Source organism: Peromyscus californicus, unplaced genomic scaffold (assembly GCF_007827085.1).
Source record: "Peromyscus californicus insignis strain IS unplaced genomic scaffold, ASM782708v3 Scaffold_9__1_contigs__length_137607984, whole genome shotgun sequence".
NCBI classification, from domain to species: domain Eukaryota; kingdom Metazoa; phylum Chordata; class Mammalia; order Rodentia; family Cricetidae; genus Peromyscus; species Peromyscus californicus.
The window spans coordinates 12,778,446-12,796,017 of record NW_026294617.1 but is presented as its reverse complement, the minus strand read 5'-3'; the positions used below and the strand labels follow the sequence as shown (position 1 = coordinate 12,796,017).

The 17,572-nt window shown below is 43.9% G+C and overlaps 1 protein-coding gene and 1 long non-coding RNA gene across 2 annotated transcripts in view; one reads left to right on the top strand and one right to left on the bottom strand.

Annotated features, from left to right (window-relative positions):
• Positions 1 to 17,572, top strand: part of Gnb4 (G protein subunit beta 4) — a 234,267-nt gene that overhangs the window by 129,549 nt on the left and 87,146 nt on the right. The window lies entirely within an intron of this gene.
• LOC128105270 (uncharacterized) overlaps positions 9,916 to 17,572 on the bottom strand; it is a 21,401-nt gene continuing 13,744 nt past the window's right edge. Inside the window, exons 2-3 of the long non-coding RNA XR_008216303.1 lie at positions 14,303 to 14,409; positions 9,916 to 10,109 (exon numbers count right to left, since the gene is read on the bottom strand). This is a non-coding gene — a long non-coding RNA (uncharacterized LOC128105270). The remainder of the gene's footprint in view (positions 10,110 to 14,302; positions 14,410 to 17,572) is intronic.

Sequence of the window (17,572 nt, the reverse complement as noted above, 5' to 3'; positions counted from 1 at the left end):
GGAGCTCTGGGAGTCCAATTAGTGAGAAAGAGGAGGGTTTATATGAGCGAGAATTGCTGAGACCAAGGTTGGATAAAGCACAGGGACAAATAGCCAAACAAATGGAAACACATGAACTATGAGCCAATGGCTGAGGGGTCCCCAACTGGATCAGACCCTCTGAATGGGTGAGACAATTGATTGGCTTGATCTGTTTGGGAGGCATCCAGGCAGTGGGACCGGGTCCTGTGCTCATTGCATGAGTTGGCTGTTTGAAACCTGGGGCCTATGCAGGGTCGCTGGTCTCTGCCTGGGAGGAGGGGACTGGACCTGCCTGGACTGAGTCTACCAGGTTGATCTCAGTCTGCAGGGGAGGCTTTGCCCTGGAGGAGGTGGGAATAGGGGGTAGGCTGGGAGGAAGGTGAGGGGGGCAGGAGTGGGGAGAACAAGGGAATCCGTGGCTGATATGTAGAACTGAACAGTATTGCAAAATAAAAAATAAAAAACAAACAAAAAAAAGCAACAAAAGATATGTAAAATAATTTACAAAGCAGGTAAATGATGTAGAAATACATATCTATATCCTGCCTTGAGCATCTAGAGTTTTAACTTCTCTGTAATGCTGTCTCTGTGAAAACCTGTGTGCTTTGGGGAAATGTCTTCAGCATTAGTATTCATCAGTGAGATGGAGACAGCACTAACTTTCATCTGAGGCAGTTCCTGCACTGTGGGTCGTACTCTAACTGAAGGCAGGAATCACAAAAAATTGGGCAACTTGGAAAATTTTCTGAACACACAATCAAAAATTAATTCAAATGTAACATGGAATAAAAGTGAGGTGATTCCAGCAATGCTGACCCATGTTATATCACATGACATCACTGTAGCCTTGCTTGTGAACGCACATGTACACTTTGCACTGTGCATGCATCACACCATGCAACACTAATGAATGCTGACTGAGGAACTTCAGCTCAAATTTTAGACTGTTGTCCATTTTAAAATGCAGTGTTTATATTGTACACACTAAGATTGCTGCTTTTACAGAAGCATAATGGTTTAAATATGAAAAGCAAATATAATAGTTTCCCACCATGTTCTTCCTCATGTAATACACAACTGATATGTATATATATGCACATATTGTATCGTGTTAGCATGATTAATTTAAAAAATTTTTGATGCAAATGGAATTCAAGAATAAATGAAGAAAATCAAGACCAAGTGGCCATCATCTCTGAGATCCAAGGTTGGCTCAACAAATATATTATACACAGACACTTAAGGACAGAAACCACATGACCATCTAGATATAGAGACTGCAAAGGCACCTAATAACATCTAATATATCTTCATAATAAAAGTACTAAAGACATTAATGTAGTTAGAACATACCTCAAAGTAATAAAGGCCAGATACAACAATCCCATGGCCAGCATTACAATAAATGGGGGAAAACTGAGAGCATTTCCTCTAAACTAGGGAAAGAGTTGACAATGTTTTAGCTAGGGTACCAGGACAAGAGAAAGAAATAAAAGTGATAAAAACAGCAAAGAAAGAAGCCAGAGTATCCCTATTTATAGCAGATGACATCTATGTCTATACTTTAAAAAAACCTTTTAGACTCTAATCAGAAAACACTTAGGTCTAATAAACTTCCAGCAAAGTTACAGGATATGAAATCAATATACAGAAGTCAGTAGTCTTCATGTATGCTGATAATGAACTTTCAGGGAAAGGCATTAGGAAAAATATCTCCTTCACAAGAGCTCCTAAATAAATAAAGTGCCTAGGAACAAAACTAAGCAAGTGTGGCAGTTTGAATGAGAATGTCCCCCATTGGCTCATATGTTTAAATACTTAGTTCCCAGGTGGTGGAACTGTTTGGGAAGGATTAGGAGGTGTGGTCTTGTTGGAGGAGGTATGTCAATGGGGTGGGCTTTGAGGCTTCAAAATACTTGTACCATTTGCAGTCTCTCCTCCACAACCCCTCTCTGATTAATGGATGTGGATCAAGATGTGAACTCTCAGCTGTCCCTCCTGCCATGCCTTTGCTCTGCCATCATGGACTCTGACACTCTGAAACCAGAACCCCAAATTAAACACTTTCAAAGCTGACTTGGCCATGAGGTGTTTTACCACATCAATGGGAAAGGAACTAAGACACATGGCTTCACTAACCCTGGGGAGTTGGATAGGTTTCCAGTACCAGGCATGAAACACCATGATGAAAAGTTAGTTAAGGAGGAAAGGGTTTATTTGTCATATACTTCTTAAACATAGCAGGAACCTAGGAGATGTAGGAGATGATGCAGAGGCCATGGAAGGGTGCTGCTTACAGACTTGCTCCTCATGGTTTGCTCGGCATGCTTTGTTATAGAACCCAGGATTTCTAGCCCAGGCATGGTACCACCCACAATGGGCTGGGCCCTCCCAAATCAATCATTAAGAAAATGCCCTACAATCTTGCCTGCAGCCCAATCTTATGGAGGCATTTTCTCAATTGAATTTTTCCTTTCTCTCAGATGACTCCAGCTTGTGTCAAGGTAACATAAAAACTAGCCAGCACACAAATCAAACAACTACTGATATTAAATGAAAAATAAAAGTAATTAAAATATTTCTCTAGTATATATCATTTATAAAGATGAAAGTGATTTGGGTATGAATCCCATGGATGTGCTTGTGTGCTGTGTTTCATCAAAGCAATAGTAACCCTAACTAGGACAATTTGTACAACTATTTTATATACCTATATACTTGAGGTTGTGTAAACATTTTCAGGTGAAAAGGGGTCACAGTGGAAAATGTTTAGGCAGCCCTGGTTTAAGGTCCTTTCCCCTGACCCATTATTTTACACAGTGCATGTAGTAATGTAGTCATTACTTCTGGGACAAAATGCTTGACAGAACAACTTTTGGTTGTTGTTGTTTTTGTTTTTTAACAATACTATATATTTATTTGGGGGTGGGGAACACATGTGCCATGGCATGTATGAAGGTCAGAGGACCACTTGAGGGAGTGCTTTCTCTTCTATCATGTGGGTCCCAGGGATCGAATTGGGTCACCTGGCTTGGCAGCAGGTGCCTTTACCCACTGAGGTATCTTGCCATCCCTTTAAGGAGAAAGCTCGTGCTTTCAAAGGTGGTGATCCACCTTGGCAGGAAGATGGCAGGGCATAGCAACTTCAGAGCGAGGATCCAGCAGGGACTCAATGTAACCTTCAAAGGCATGTCCCAAGCGACCCACTTCCTCCAGCCAGCCCCACCTCTCAACACCAGCAACTGGGAACTAATGCATTTAAAACAGGAGCCTATGGGGGACAAGCCATAGTAAGACCCAACTCTAGGGAGGGAATTGTATTAGTTATTCTCGTTGCTGTGACCACATACCTGACTAGAGTCAACTGAAGGAAGGAAGGAAGAAGGAAGCAGTTATTCTGGCCACGGTGTGAGGGTGCAGTCCTTCACAGTGGGAAGGCATGGTGACAAGAGCCTGGTAGCAGGCAAGGCCACACGCCCAGAGACCCACTTCCTTCATCTAGGCTTCTCCCATTCCTAAAGGCTCCAGCCTCCCAAAGCAGCGCCTCCTGCTGGAGACCAAGTGTTCAAACACTTGCATCTGCAGGGGAACAGTTCTGACTCAAAATCAGTCAGTCCCTACCCTCATAGCCACAGATAGAGGCATTAACCAAACCCTGGACTACATGGAAAAAATGCAGCAGAGGACAATGTGACATGGCACGAGCTCGGGCACCCAGAGTGTTCAGTGAGCCTTGACCGGCCAGGGAGGCCTGAGTGGGCTCCTTTGAGTATGTGGAACCTGAGAAGGGACCAGGTCATTATTGAGACCCCTGCTGGTCCAGATGCTGCCACCCAGGAAAGGACCAGCCATATCGGCTTGCCTCTGTGACAATAGATCTATTGTGAGTCCAAGTGAGTTGGAAGCTGTGAGTGAGCACGACAACAAAGAAAAGAAAATTCACCGCCCCTCTGGCCGCTCTTCTCTAGGTGCCCAGATTCTTATCTCCTGGGCAACCAGTGCTGGGCTGACATCAGAGTTAAAAATGGAAACAGGCTAACATCTGTAGCAGAGATAAAAAATAACTCGGTTTCAGCCTGTGCACAGCTCGAACGAGGGGCACATGGGGCGTGCCCCTGTCTGTAGCTTCAGTGTATGGCGAGGAAAATGTGTGCAGGCCCAGCTAGGACACCAGGGAGAAAGGATGCCTTAGAGATGGCTTCCTGGTATCGGTTTTCAAGGACCTTTCTCCAGAAAGGCCAATTCTCCCTTGTATAAAGGGGAAATGCATTTTACGAAACTGGGGTGGGGGGCTGGAGAGATGGCTCAGCGATTAAGAGCACAGACTGCTCTTCCAGAGGTGCTGAGTTTAATTTCCAGCACCCACATGGTGCTCATAATCATCTGTAATAGGATCTGATTCCCTCTTCTGGTTTGCATGAAGACAGAGCACACATCTGTATAAAATAAATAAATAAATCTTAAGAAGATTTATTAAAAAAAAAAACTGAGCTGGGGATGTAGCTCAGTGGTTAGAGAGCTTGCCTAACATGCATAAAGCCCTTGGTTTGATCTCCAGCATCACATGATCAGGGCAGGTAGTACACACTGTTATTTTATTTTTTTATTTTATTTTTTATTTTTTTTTTGGTTTTTTCGAGACAAGGTTTCTCTGTGTAGCTTTGCGCCTCTCCTGGAACTCACTTGGTAGCCCAGGCTGGCCTCGAACTCACAGAGATCCGCCTGGCTCTGCCTCCCGAGTGCTGGGATTAAAGGCGTGCGCCACCACCGCCCGGCTACACTGTTATTTTAAATAAGCGGAGCTTTTACTCTGCAAGGAAAGGTCACGAAGCACGACAAAACCCAGTATCAGAGCTCTATTAAGGGAGAAGGGACAGAAGAGAGTGACCAGGCTGTGAAAGACATGTACAGGGAGACGGAGGAGGGGGGGCACAAGAGAAGGGAAGAGTCTGTGACCGACTTTTTAAGAAATTCCCTGCACGTGGGCATGTGGGCTTACCGAACTACACCACGCATGCGCAGATTGCGTGACCAGGCTGCATGATTACATAATCACCCAGCATACTGATAACGTAAGACATAAGACCCCTTACTTAGCTACTGAACTGCACATGTGCAGTCATGCAGCTGGAGGAGTGGCAGAATCCTAATACACACCTGCTGAGGCAGGAGTTCAAGGTCATTCTTGGCTCAATAGCAAATTCAAGGTCATCTTGGACCATATCAGACTCTGTTTCAAAAAGGAAGGAAGGAAGGAAAAATGAAGTAAAAAGGCCAGGAATCCAGCACTCAGGAGGCAAAGGCAGATGGATCTCTGTGAGTTAAAGGCCACCCTGATCTACATAGCATATTCCAGGACAGCCAGGACTACATAAAGAGAGTGTGTTGGTTTGAATGAAAATGTCCTTCATAGGCTCACAGTGAGTGGCATTATTAGATGGGGTGGCCTTGTTGGAGGAAGTGCATCTCTGGAAAATTTTTGAGGTTTGAAATGCTCAAGCCAGGCCCAATGTCACTCTCTTCCTGCTGCCTGCTGATCTGGATGTAGGACTCTCAGCTGCCTCTCCAGCACCATGTCTGCCTGCACATTGCCGTGCTTCCTGCCAATGGACTAAACTTCCTGAAAATGGACTAAACCTCTGAAACTGTAAGCCAGCTCCAATTAAATGTTTCCTTATAAGAGTTGTCATGGTCATGGTGTTTCTTCACAGCAATAGAAACCCTAAGAAATTGGTCCAGGGACTAGAGTATTATGGTGATAGGCTGGACCATATGTTTGGAGGAATATGAAACACTTTGGGACTTTGAATTAGAAAAGCGATTGGACAGGACTTAACAGGCCATACTAGTAGGTGCATGGAAGACAGTGTTGTTGAGGGTGATTGAACTGTGTGGGGATGGCTCAAGAGATTTCAGAGAAGATGAATGTTAGTATGTGGCCTAGAGCTCATTCTTGTGACATTTTGGATGGCAAAGAATGTGGTCAATTTCTGCCTTTGTTAAAAAAAAAAAACAAAACACCTGCCTGAAGCTAAATTGAAGAGCTGTGGATTAACAGCTTTGGCAAAGGACATTTCAAAACAACCTAGTGTTGACTGTATTGTGTGGTTGTTAGTGGCAGTCGTATGCAGATACATAATGAAAAGGAGCAAGCTGAACAAGGAAAAATACCAATCGTATGGTTTGAGGAGCAAAGGTGCACCAGAAAGTTTAGTAGAACTAAACCCGTGTTCAAGGGGAAAAACTGAATAAAAGCCTAATGCTACAAGAAATAAAGGGAGTGGTGACCTCAAGGCAAGTAGCTAAGCTTCCAACTTGTGAAAAGGAGTTAAAGAAAAGCTTAGGAGCTGGGTGGTGGTGGCACATGCCTTTAATCTCAGCTCTCAGGAGGCAGAGCCAGGCGGATCTCTGTGAGTTCAAGGCCAGCCTGGTCTTGTGAGTGAGATTCAGGCCAGGCACCAAAGCTACATGGAGAAGCCATGTCTCAAAAAATCAAAAGAAGAAGAAGAAGAAGGAGAAGGAGAAGGAGAAGAAGAAGGAGAAGAAGAAAAGTTTAGGGTCAGGCATGATGGTACAGGCCTTTAATCCCAGTACTGGGGAGGCAGAGGCAGATAAATTTCAGAGTTCAAGGCCAACCTAGTCTACAGAGCAAGTTCCAGGACAGCTGAGTTTAGATAGTAAAGGAAACCATTGAAAACAGAAAACTGTGAAAATGTATTTGAATGAGGGAGCCATGTCCAGACACAGAAAGCAGTAAAACTTGGCAGCTTCAGCCATGTGGTTCTGACTTTAGAGTCAAGGATATAAGTAAAGGGTTATAGACTCTCCCTCCAAGACTAAGGAAAGCCACTGAGGTCAGGTGTGTGTGTCAGGAGTGTCCCTGCATGGAAGCCTAGAGGGGTCATTGTGTGAAGCTGTAAAGTTGAAGCTGGATTGCCTCACAGATGCCAGAGTCATGGGATACCTACTGAGGAGAGCTGCTATCAGGGAGTGGAACTGGCCCAAGAGAAAGAGTGTGTTGTAGTCAACAAAGCTGAAAGAAATTGGAGATTTGAAAAGTACTTTGACATCAGACATGGAGATGCAGTTTGGAGTTTGCCCAGCTGGTTTTCGGTCTTGCTTTGGTCCAGTATTTCCTCACTGTGCTCCCTTTCCTCCCTTTTGGAATGGTAATGTATGTCATGTGCCATTGTATGTTGGAAGTATGTGATCTGCTTCTTGATTTTGATTTTATAGGAGATTACAGTTCAGAGATTGCCAAGAATCCTAAAAGAGACTTTGAACTTTTGAACTTTTTTTTTTTTTTTTTTTTTTTTTTTTTTTTTTTTTTTTTGGTTTTTCGAGACAGGGTTTCTCTGTGTAGCTTTGCGCCTTTCCTGGGACTCACTTGATAGCCCAGGCTGGCCTCGAACTCACAGAGATCTGCCTGTCTCTGCCTCCCGAGTGCTGGGATTAAAGGCGTGCGCCACCACCGCCCGGCCGAGACTTTGAACTTTTAAACAGGGTTGAGAATGCTATAGACAATGGGGACTTTTGAAGTGGGACTGAATGCATTTCTGCATCATGGTATGGCAAGCCTATGGGGGCCAGGGAGTGGAATGTGGTGGTTTGAAAGAAAAGGGCCCCCATTGGCCCATAGGGAGTAGCACTATTAGGAGGTGTGGCCTTGTTAGAGGAAGTGTCACTGGGGATGGGCTTTGAGGTCTCAGATGCTCAAGCAAAGCCCAGTGTCTCACTCTCTTCCTGCTGCCTGCAGATCAAGATGTAGAACTCTCAACTACCTCTCCAGCACCATTTCTGCCTGCATGCCTCAATACTTCCTGCCATGATGAAAATGGACTAAATCTCTGAAATGTAAGTTAGTCCCAATTAAATGTTTTCCTTTATAAGAGTTGTCATCATCATGGTGTGTCTTCACAGCAATAGAAACCCTAACTAAGACAGAATTCTTGAATGAAAATAATAGGAAAAAAGTTGGTTTTTTGTTTTGTTTTGTTTTTTAATGAAGTGGACAGGAAACCCACCCTGACAGGGTTTCTTCTTCACCTCTGTCCTGGAGTTTTTCCCCGGCTCGGGTTACAGGTCTCTTTCATTTCAGGTCATGGCTTTCGCCAGTTCATCAGGAAGTAGTCCATGAGGGAGATACTCTACCCTGGCCTGGAATCTGGATGCTTCTGGACATCTTTACTTCTGGAAGTTAACTATTGAATGTGTCCCTGGAATCCAGCTGACACATGCACCTTTGAGCCAGGGCTGCAAACTCAGCACCTCTCGACCAGCAAGGCCAGTGACAGAAACAGGTGCAGCAGGGTGAGGGATGTCCCTGGTGACCTGGGGTTTCCTGCTAGCTCTTCACTCATTGATGGTTCTCTTACCTGCTTTTCCATTTCGGTGTCTTTCAGTTTTAAAAGTTACATGGGAAATGTGGGTAACAGTGTCACAAGCTAACACTTCTGAGAAGACACATTTGATCTTTTGCTGTCTGAGATATCTAGTCTGAAAGCTAAAGAAAGAGGCTATGACGTGAAGGGGGATGACCAGGTGACCAGCAGAAGTACACGGTGAAGGAGAACCTGCAAGCAGCTGAGTGGGTACCATGTGAGACAGGGCAAACATCTCCTGCCAGTAGCAATTGCTCCCTGAGGCCTGCTGTGGAGGTGCCTGCAGCAGGTGAGTGACAGGATCACCTAAGAGCTGTGGCTGGGCTTGGTGGCTCACCAAGCTACTTCTGCCTTGAATTCAGTCAGCTTCCCCAGACCTGTCCACAGACATCGAAGCAAATATAAATACCCAGTTTGTTTGGTAGTTTTACTTCTCTTTCTAAACTAACAAATGGGTGTTCTGATTTTACAGAGTGATTGCTTTTCAAAATAAACTTTATCACTAAAAAAAAACTGCAAATAAACACAACATTAAACACCCAAATTTAATACAAATTCCAACATTGGCTGCTTCTGCGTCACTCCCCGTCCTCACCAGCTAAGCCATGATGATCTGGTTTCAGTGTCATGGTCTTTCTGACCTCAGTGGGGAAGCACAGTGTTGTCTGTTTATATTTAGAGACCTCAAATCACTCATGTCTCCATGGTTGCTTTAGTAGGAAGTGGTACTTAAAGGCCACAACTGTGCTGCCTTTATATCTGGGTACTTTCACTGGACAAATCTAGGAAATACAGATTACAATTCAAATTTAACATTAAAGGATCTGTGTGTGTGTGTGTGTGTGTGTGTGTGTGTGTGTGTGTGTGTGTGTGTAAGTGCACACACATGTGGGGCCAGAGGACAATCTCCAATGTCGTTCCTTAGCAACCACCCATATTTATTTTGAGTCAAGGTCTGTCTTAGTTAGTATTTCTATTGCTGTGAAGAGACACCATGACCATGGCAACTCTTATGAACAAAACATTTAATTGGGGCTGGCTTACAGTTCAGAGGTTCAGCCCGTTATCATCATGGTGGTTGGAATGCACACATGGTGCCTCTCCACAGACCCAGAGTCACAAGGCCACTGCCATGGACTAAAGTCTCAGTAAATCCTGACCCAAATAAAGCCATTCCATTCTCTTTATTTGCAGAATGTCTCAGCTACACCACTGTAGTGATGGGAAACTAGCTAGTACAGCATTTATTTCTACTTCTTTTTAGTTATTAACATTACCTTTTCTTTTAACTAAATACGTAAAATATTAACAGGACACCAAGTCTAAAGCCATAGGGGATATACCACAGTAGAAGCACTCAGTTTCCATTTTTATTAACTCTGTTCAGTTGTCGGTTTCAGCCCTATATCCCTCTCTCCCACACCTCTAAGAGGAGGGTCACTCTGGCAGCACCACAACCTGGCTGCTCTACCAGTGTTGACTCAGCTGAGCCCACACATCTCCCAGGGTGCCACAGACCTGTGAGGACAGACTAGTGTCTGCGTTCGTCTCTTCCACGGGGTCACTGTCAGCTACGGCTCACTAGGGATAACAGAGGTGTCAGCCTTCTCAAACTTCCTGCTTGCAGTTTTGCTTCCCGTTTGCAGTACTTCAGTCCTCCTAACCACTCCGTATCAAAACTCCTTCATCTTGTTCAGTCTTCATATCCTGCCAGTAACCAGAGCATATGGGCAGCCATTCAGTTAACACTAACAATCTGGGCATCACCTCTATGCCAAGCCCAGGGCGAATAAGACATGATCTGAGATCCCACAACATACACAGCTGTGGGAAAGACACAGGAACACATCAGTGGTGCCACTTCGATGTGAAGGGCTGTGACTGAGACAGAAGGGAGGTTAAGGAGAACAAAAAAGTACTAGAACCCTCCTGCATCTGGGCTCAAAATGGCAGCTTAGCTGTGCTGGGGTCAGGGGAGTAAGGAATCCAAGAAAAGCAGGACCAAAACAGAAAGAAAATGGGAAAGAGCAAGCCAGGCAGGGGAAACCAGATGTTAATGAGGCATTCCAAGAATCTTAGACATTTCAGTGTGTGTGATTAGAGACCCGAAGATGGAGAGCTGGGTCAACACACCATGGGATGGAATGACTTCTTTTACTTTAATTAATTGTTTATTTATGTGTACATGCCACAGCACACATGTAGAGGTCAGAGAACAACTTGGAGCAGATCTCTCTTCTACTGTATGGGGGACCCAGGGATCAAACTCAGGTCCTCAGGCTTGGTAGCAGGTTCTGCTATCTACAGAGAAATCTCATTGGCCCCTTTCTTTTCCTTCTCTTCTTTTTTTTCTCCCTCTTTCTTCTCCTCCCTTGGTTTGTCCCTTCATTCCTTCCTTTCTTTCTTCCTGAACTCTTAGGGAAGCTATCAAAGGATTTAACACAGTGAAGAGATATAATGAGAGGTGTATTTTTAGAAACATATGCTGGGGCTGGGGATGCAGCTTGGGGATAAAGCACTTGCCTAGAATAAAGCTTGGAAGTTGATCAAAGAGCAAAGATTAGCGGGGCATGATGGCATATGTCTTTAATTCCAGCACTTGGGAGGCAGAGGTAGGCAGATCTCTGAGTTTGAGGCCAGCCTGGTCAATGTAGTGACTTCCAGGTCAGTCAGGGCTGCGTAGTAAGACCCTTTCTCAAGAAAGAAAAAATAAAGACTGGGGCTTGAAGATGGAGAAGGACATAACTGGGAGAGGACTAGTGCCATAATTCAGGGGAGAAATGAAAATGCCTGAATTAGAGCCTCACAGAGAGATGGGGTGGGGGTGGGGTGGTTCCCTGAGAGGCTTGAAGGAAAGAGCTGCAGAGTCTAGACTTGGCAAGCAGACAGGGGCTGCAGGATGCACTCAGAATGCTAGTTTGGACAGTTAAATGGGTTGTGGCACCACTCTTAACAGGAATGAGGGGGCAGCAGGCTGAAGGATGGGATTATACTGTCCAGCTCGTGACATGCCGAAGTCCTACACCTGTGCTGTAGGAAGCTCTGTGTTCTCTAGGGAGCACACAGCAGATCACAGGGTAAGGGCACACAGACAGGACTGCGGGGCTGTGTAGAGAGAGCCAGAAAGCAGAGCAGAAACACGAGCGTTAATAGGAATGAGAGCATGTGTTTGGGAGGCATGGGTAAAGTAATTCACTTCAAGAACCAATACATGGACCTTCAGTTGCTTTAATGAAGGCTGCAGCCCAGAGCGCCTGTCGACCCCTCCCTTACAAAGATTTCTTCACTATTCTTTCATTCCTATCACGATCACTAGGCCTTTCCTTAGGGTCCTTTAGTTTAGTTTAATATAATTCTCTTCCTTTTAAAAAATTTATTTTACATGTGTATGTATATGTCTGTGAGTGCACGTGCATATGTGTGCAGGTGTGTGCCTGTGTGTGCAGGAAAGACCTGAAGAGGGTGTCTGGTGTCCTCTTCCACCATCCTCTGCCTATCCCCCTGAGCCAGGGTTTCTTCCTAAACCTGGGGCTTCATCTCAGCTGGCCTGGAAACCGGGAAGCTCCAGCAACACCTCTGTTTCTGCCCTTCAGAGCTAGGGTGTGGGTGTCTGAAGGAACTCCAGCCTGTTGTGAGGGTCCTGGGATCCAAATGCCTGAGTTCGTAATTTTAGAGAAAGCATTCTTAATGATGGGTCATCTCTCCAGTCCCTTCTTTAGACTAGTGCACACTGGAGGCCACAAAAGGGCATCATATCCTCTGGAACTTGAGTTACAGATGGCTGTGAGCCACCATGTGGGTGCTGGGAACTGAACCAAGTTCCCCTGCAAGAGCAGCAAGTATTCTTAACCTCTGCACTATCTCTCTGGCCTCTATTTTTAATTTTTTTAAACAGGATAATATGATCCTGTCCTGTGCCTCAAAACTGTCTATACTATCATTTTAATGACCTTATTCTACCATATTCTGTTAATTTGCTTACAGTTTTTGGTGTTAAAAACAATGCAAATCTCCTGGCGGTGGTGGCGCACGCCTTTAATCCCAGCACTTGGAAGCAGAGGCAGGCAGTTCAAGGCCAGCCTGGTCTACAGAGCAAGTTCCAGGATAGCCAGGGCTACACAAAGAAACCCATCTTGAAAATAAAAAATAAATAAATAAAAACAAGACAAAACAAAACAAAAACCCAGCAAATTATGCCACCTTTCCCTTCTCCAAATTTATAGCACTGTTTTCAGTGCTGGATACTTTACCTCTCATCACAATCACTTCATGTTACAAAAACACAAATAACAATATAAACATTAACAATTTAAAATTGTTATTTAACTTTCTATGCATTTGCACCTTAGCTTTACTAAATATTGTATGTATCTGTCAGTGGAGGTCAGTCATAACCATCCAGGGTGAGGATCAAAGATTCTCACTCCATATAGGAGCACCGGAGACTCAGAGCAGCAAATATTAGGCAGTTTATTTTCCAGCTTTGCAAAGTTGGATGCTAGCCCAGAATAGCAAGCATGATGCCTGAGCACAGGGACATTTGTCTGTCTCTTAACAAAGATGTGCGCACGGGTTCGTCTCTAAGTTTTACACCTTGTTTATTTTAGAGTTTATGATTGCCCTTGTCACATATTCAGGGTGTTGGGAAAGCTGGATTGGGGCTGGGGTTTGGGATGTTGATCACTAGACTCTAGCAGGGCTCCTGTATTTTCTTTTCACCTGTAGCTGAGCCTGCACTGACTCAAGGCACTTCTGGAAATGGACCATACTTTTTATTTCTTAGAACAACAACAGTAAGAGATTTGTTTCACAGTTATGTTTCACCTTGGCTGTGGGCTTGCAGTGGCTAACCTTCACAAGTTCTTCACTTTCTGGGTTAAACAATCAACCTTGATCTTGGACATACCCTTCTTCAGTGTGTGTGTGTGTAGGGGGTCAGTGGAGGGATCTCGTGATATTCTAACAAAGCTTTCACTTGGAAGTGTTGTCCATTGATCCCTGCTTGACTGTTTTTTTTCTTTTTTTCCTTTTAAATTTTTTGTCAAAGCAAGTAATATGCTCCTGTCTGATGCCCGTGGACTGAGTACAGCTTGTTTCCAGGGACACTGAACCACTTCAAGCATGATGGACTCCACCTTGGCTTGCCATTCCTGCAGATGTGTGTACTCTTCTTTCCCTTGTCGACCATCTTTATGAAGGAGATGGGTTTTGTAGAGCAAAATCATGAAGTTTTTTCCCTCCTCTTTCAAATCTTCCTCAATGTTACTTTTGACTCTCGATATTATCCCAAGCAGATCTGAAAGCTTTTCTTAACATTTGAGGACTTCTCACTCACTCACTCAGTCTCAACTTCATGACTTAAAATGTTCTATTTGATCAAAGCAATCAATTTAACCTCTCAGTCAGTTTAAAAATCTCTACTGCAGCTCTCAGGAAGACCTGGGTTCAGACCTTTGCAAACCTGACATTTAGAAACTGGGGCAAGAGGATCCAGAGTCAAGGTCATCCTTGGTTAGGCCAGCCTGAGCTGCATGTGGAAAAAAAAAAAATTATGAAGGCACAGATGTGAAAGGGAAAATACTAGAAAGTTCCAAGTTTGGTCTCTGCTTTACACCAAATTCACAGTCACTGCCTTTTAATGTATCGTTTGATGCAACCATATTGTCTGAGGCCTGGTCCTGGATAAGCCAGGGTTGTGTGATAGCACATTCCAACAGTGTTAATTATAAGAGTCTGAGAATAGAAATAAGCAGATCGAAAAGAAAAGAACAACAAAATGCTCTTCATTTACCAGTAGTAAGTGGAGGTCCACTGTCTTAGTTAGGGTTTCTGTTGCTGTGAAGAGACCCCATGACCACAGCCACTGTTCTAAAAGGAAACTTTTAATGGCGAGTACTTACAGTTTCAGATGTTCAGTCCATTATCATCATGGCAAGACATGGTGACATGCAGGCAGACATGGTGCTGGAGAAGGAGCTGAAAGTGGAGAAGGAGCTACATCTTCATCCTGCAGGCAACAGGAAGTGGTCTGTCTCACACGGTGTAGCTTGAGCATAAGAGATCTCAAAGCCCTCCCCCCCCATAGTGACACACTTCCTCCAACAAGACCATGTCTACTCCAACAAGGTCATATCTCCTAATAATGTCACTCTTGTTGGGGGTCATTTTCTTTAAAACCACCACACCTACCAAGCCTGAGCATAGCAAGGCACTTTATTAATAAATAAACAAAGCCATTGAAATGTCAACCTTCATGAAGAACAGGGTGATTAAATGGACTAGGAACCTGACAACAGAAAATTATTCCCAGCATTTTGTTATGACTATTATAAATGTATAAAAATTAATTTAAAAAAACCTCTCATGCTCACTTACATATTCATCACACCTACTCTGTTGAATATTTTGTATTGTCTGTTTTATTACATGTCTCCATATGCTTAGCTTCTTATACACACAGAAATCCATTTCTGTTTCATTTTAGATGGGTGTCATGTGTCCGAGGCTAGCCTTAAAGTTCCTATGTAGCAGAGCATGGCTTGTACTTTCAGTCCTCCTATCTCTACCTTCTGAGTGCTGGATAACAGGTGTGTACCATCATACCTGGTAACTTGGGACTTCATGTGAACAAGGCAAGTACTCACGTAAGTGAGTGTGGTGAGTGCTACCCCAGTTTCGGGGGAGGAATAACCACTCTTGATTCAGACTTGGTATAACACTCATTTATTCACACAGTAAGATTATAAGCAATATTTATCCTGTCTTCCAAATGGAAGGGGAAGTACCTCTCCAGGTGTACAGGTCTGGACTTGCCACGTCTGTGCCTCTGGATCTTGGGTCTGCACTGGGGACAGGATCTCACGTCTCTGGCGGAGGAAAGTCGTCTCGCGGGAGGGCCTGACAAGCTCTGTTGGTCGGATCTGAGGCTTCATCTTTTATATTCTTTTCTGGCTAGCTTTCTAGTCTTATCCCTACTTCCACACATAGCTTATAGCTTATTACTACTCCATTTGTGGTTTACTTATGTCATTCTATTGCTTATCAATCCTGACCAGGGTTGTTCACCCTAGGTTTTATATCTTCCTTACGGTGAGCTTCATCCTTTATTTTTATTCTGTGTATAGGTGTTTTACCTGCAGGTATAACTGTGTACCGTATGTGGGCAGTGCCTGTGGACACCAGAAGAGGGCACTGGATCCCCTGACTGGAGTTACTGATGGTTATGAGCCGACACGTGGTGCTGGGAATAGGACCAAGGTCTTCTAGAAGAGCAATTAGTGTTCTCAACTGCTGAGCCATTTCTGCAGCCTCCTCCCACCCATTTTTTTATACAATAAGGTAAGTTGCTGGGCCAGCAAGACAGCTCAGCAGGCAACACACTTGCTCCCAACCTGATGACCTGAATTCAGTCCTGGCACCCACATGGAGGAAGGAGAGGACTCCTAAAAGTTGTCATTGCAAATTGTCCTCTGACTGTCACGAACACGTTGAGGGGCACATGTGCACACAGATAAATCAATAAATGTAGTAAGTATCTTTTGGGTTTGAGAATCTTGGCTTTGTTATTTCAACATTGTAAATTATATTCTTTTGAGACAAGGGGCTAATTGAACCTTTTTATTTAAAAAATTCTACTAAAATTTTAATTTTGTTATTCTGCTTACTTTGTATTTAATTTTTAAAAATATGATTTGTTTAATTCTTGAGAATTTCAGACATGTGTTTTGATTGTGTTCACCCCCAATTCTCCTAGATCTACCCTCACTTCCCCTTGTCCTCCAATTTCCTGTCTTCTTTTTTAAAGATTTTTTGTTTTTGTTTTTGTTATTTGGGATAGGGTTTCTCTGTGTAGCCCTGACTGTCCTGGAACTCACTCTGTAGACAGGCTAACCTCGAACTCAGAGATCTGCCTACCTCTACCTCCTGAGTGCTGGGATTCAAGGTGTGTGCCACCACCACTGCCTGGCAATTTTCTTTTACTTATTTTTAAATATGTGTATTTGGGTGGCGATGTGGCATATGCCACCTCATCAGATGAATTCACTGAAGTTCAGAGTCTTTTCAAAAGTGAAATTTCGAAGGCCACCTGAAGGCCACATTGAAGACTACCATCACCTGGTCTGTTATCACTGTGTTTATTCAATAAATATACTAGCCAGCTAAGTGCAATTGGAAGAAGGGAGGAGAGAAGAGACAGAGAGACATTGTAGGTGGGCAATTCACTAGCAATGGAATAGTGGATTGTAAGGGCAATGTGGCTCATCATAGGACTTAGTATCCTACTGCTGTGTTCTTCTTCCCTCATGGAGGGACGTCCTAGCTGAGGTGATCTGCTCTGGTGTGGATCTGCCATATACTCACACAAGAAGCCACAGAAGTGCTGAGTTTGGATACAGACAGTGGTGGGACTTGGAACCCAGAAGCAGGTGAGGCTGACTTGAAACTTGCTTGTGGGGCACAGAAAGACTCAGTAAGTGTTGATGCCACTGCTGTAGACAACTATGTGAGGCCAGGTTCCAGGTTGGAGGAATAGCATTGCTTCTTTGGATTCTGAAGTGTGAGGCACAGAAGCAGCTCAGGACATGGGATGGTACAGGGCAGAGCAATAGTTGACATTGTAGGTATCTCAGTGCAAAGCTCAGGCCTGATATGTGTTATGGAATATTATTTTAACTAGACAAAGATGTGTTACATTTGTTTATGCTGCAGAATATTACTTTAACTGTGTAAAGGTGTGTTACATTTGTTTCTGCTACATTTGTTAAATTATGTAAAGGTATGTTGCTGTTTCACCTTGCCTGCCTAAGGCACCTGATTGGTCTAATGAAGAGCTGAATGGTCTAGGCAGAGGAAGGATAGGCGGGGCTGGTGGGCAGAGAGAATAAATAGGAGGAGAAATCTAGACTTAAGAGAGAAGGAAGAGAGAATGAGAGAGATGCCTGGAGCCAGAAGCCAGGCAGATGCCAGTCCAGCTGGACACAGAGACAGCAGCAAAGTAGGATATAAAGAAAGTTAAAAAAAAAAAAGGTAAAAATCCCTGAAGCAAAATGTAGATGAAGAGGAACAAGTTAAGTAATAAGAGCTAGCAAGAAAAGAGCTAACCAGGCTGAGCATTCTAATAACTACTAAGAAGTCTCTGTGTCATGATTTTGGGAGCTGGTTGGTGGCTC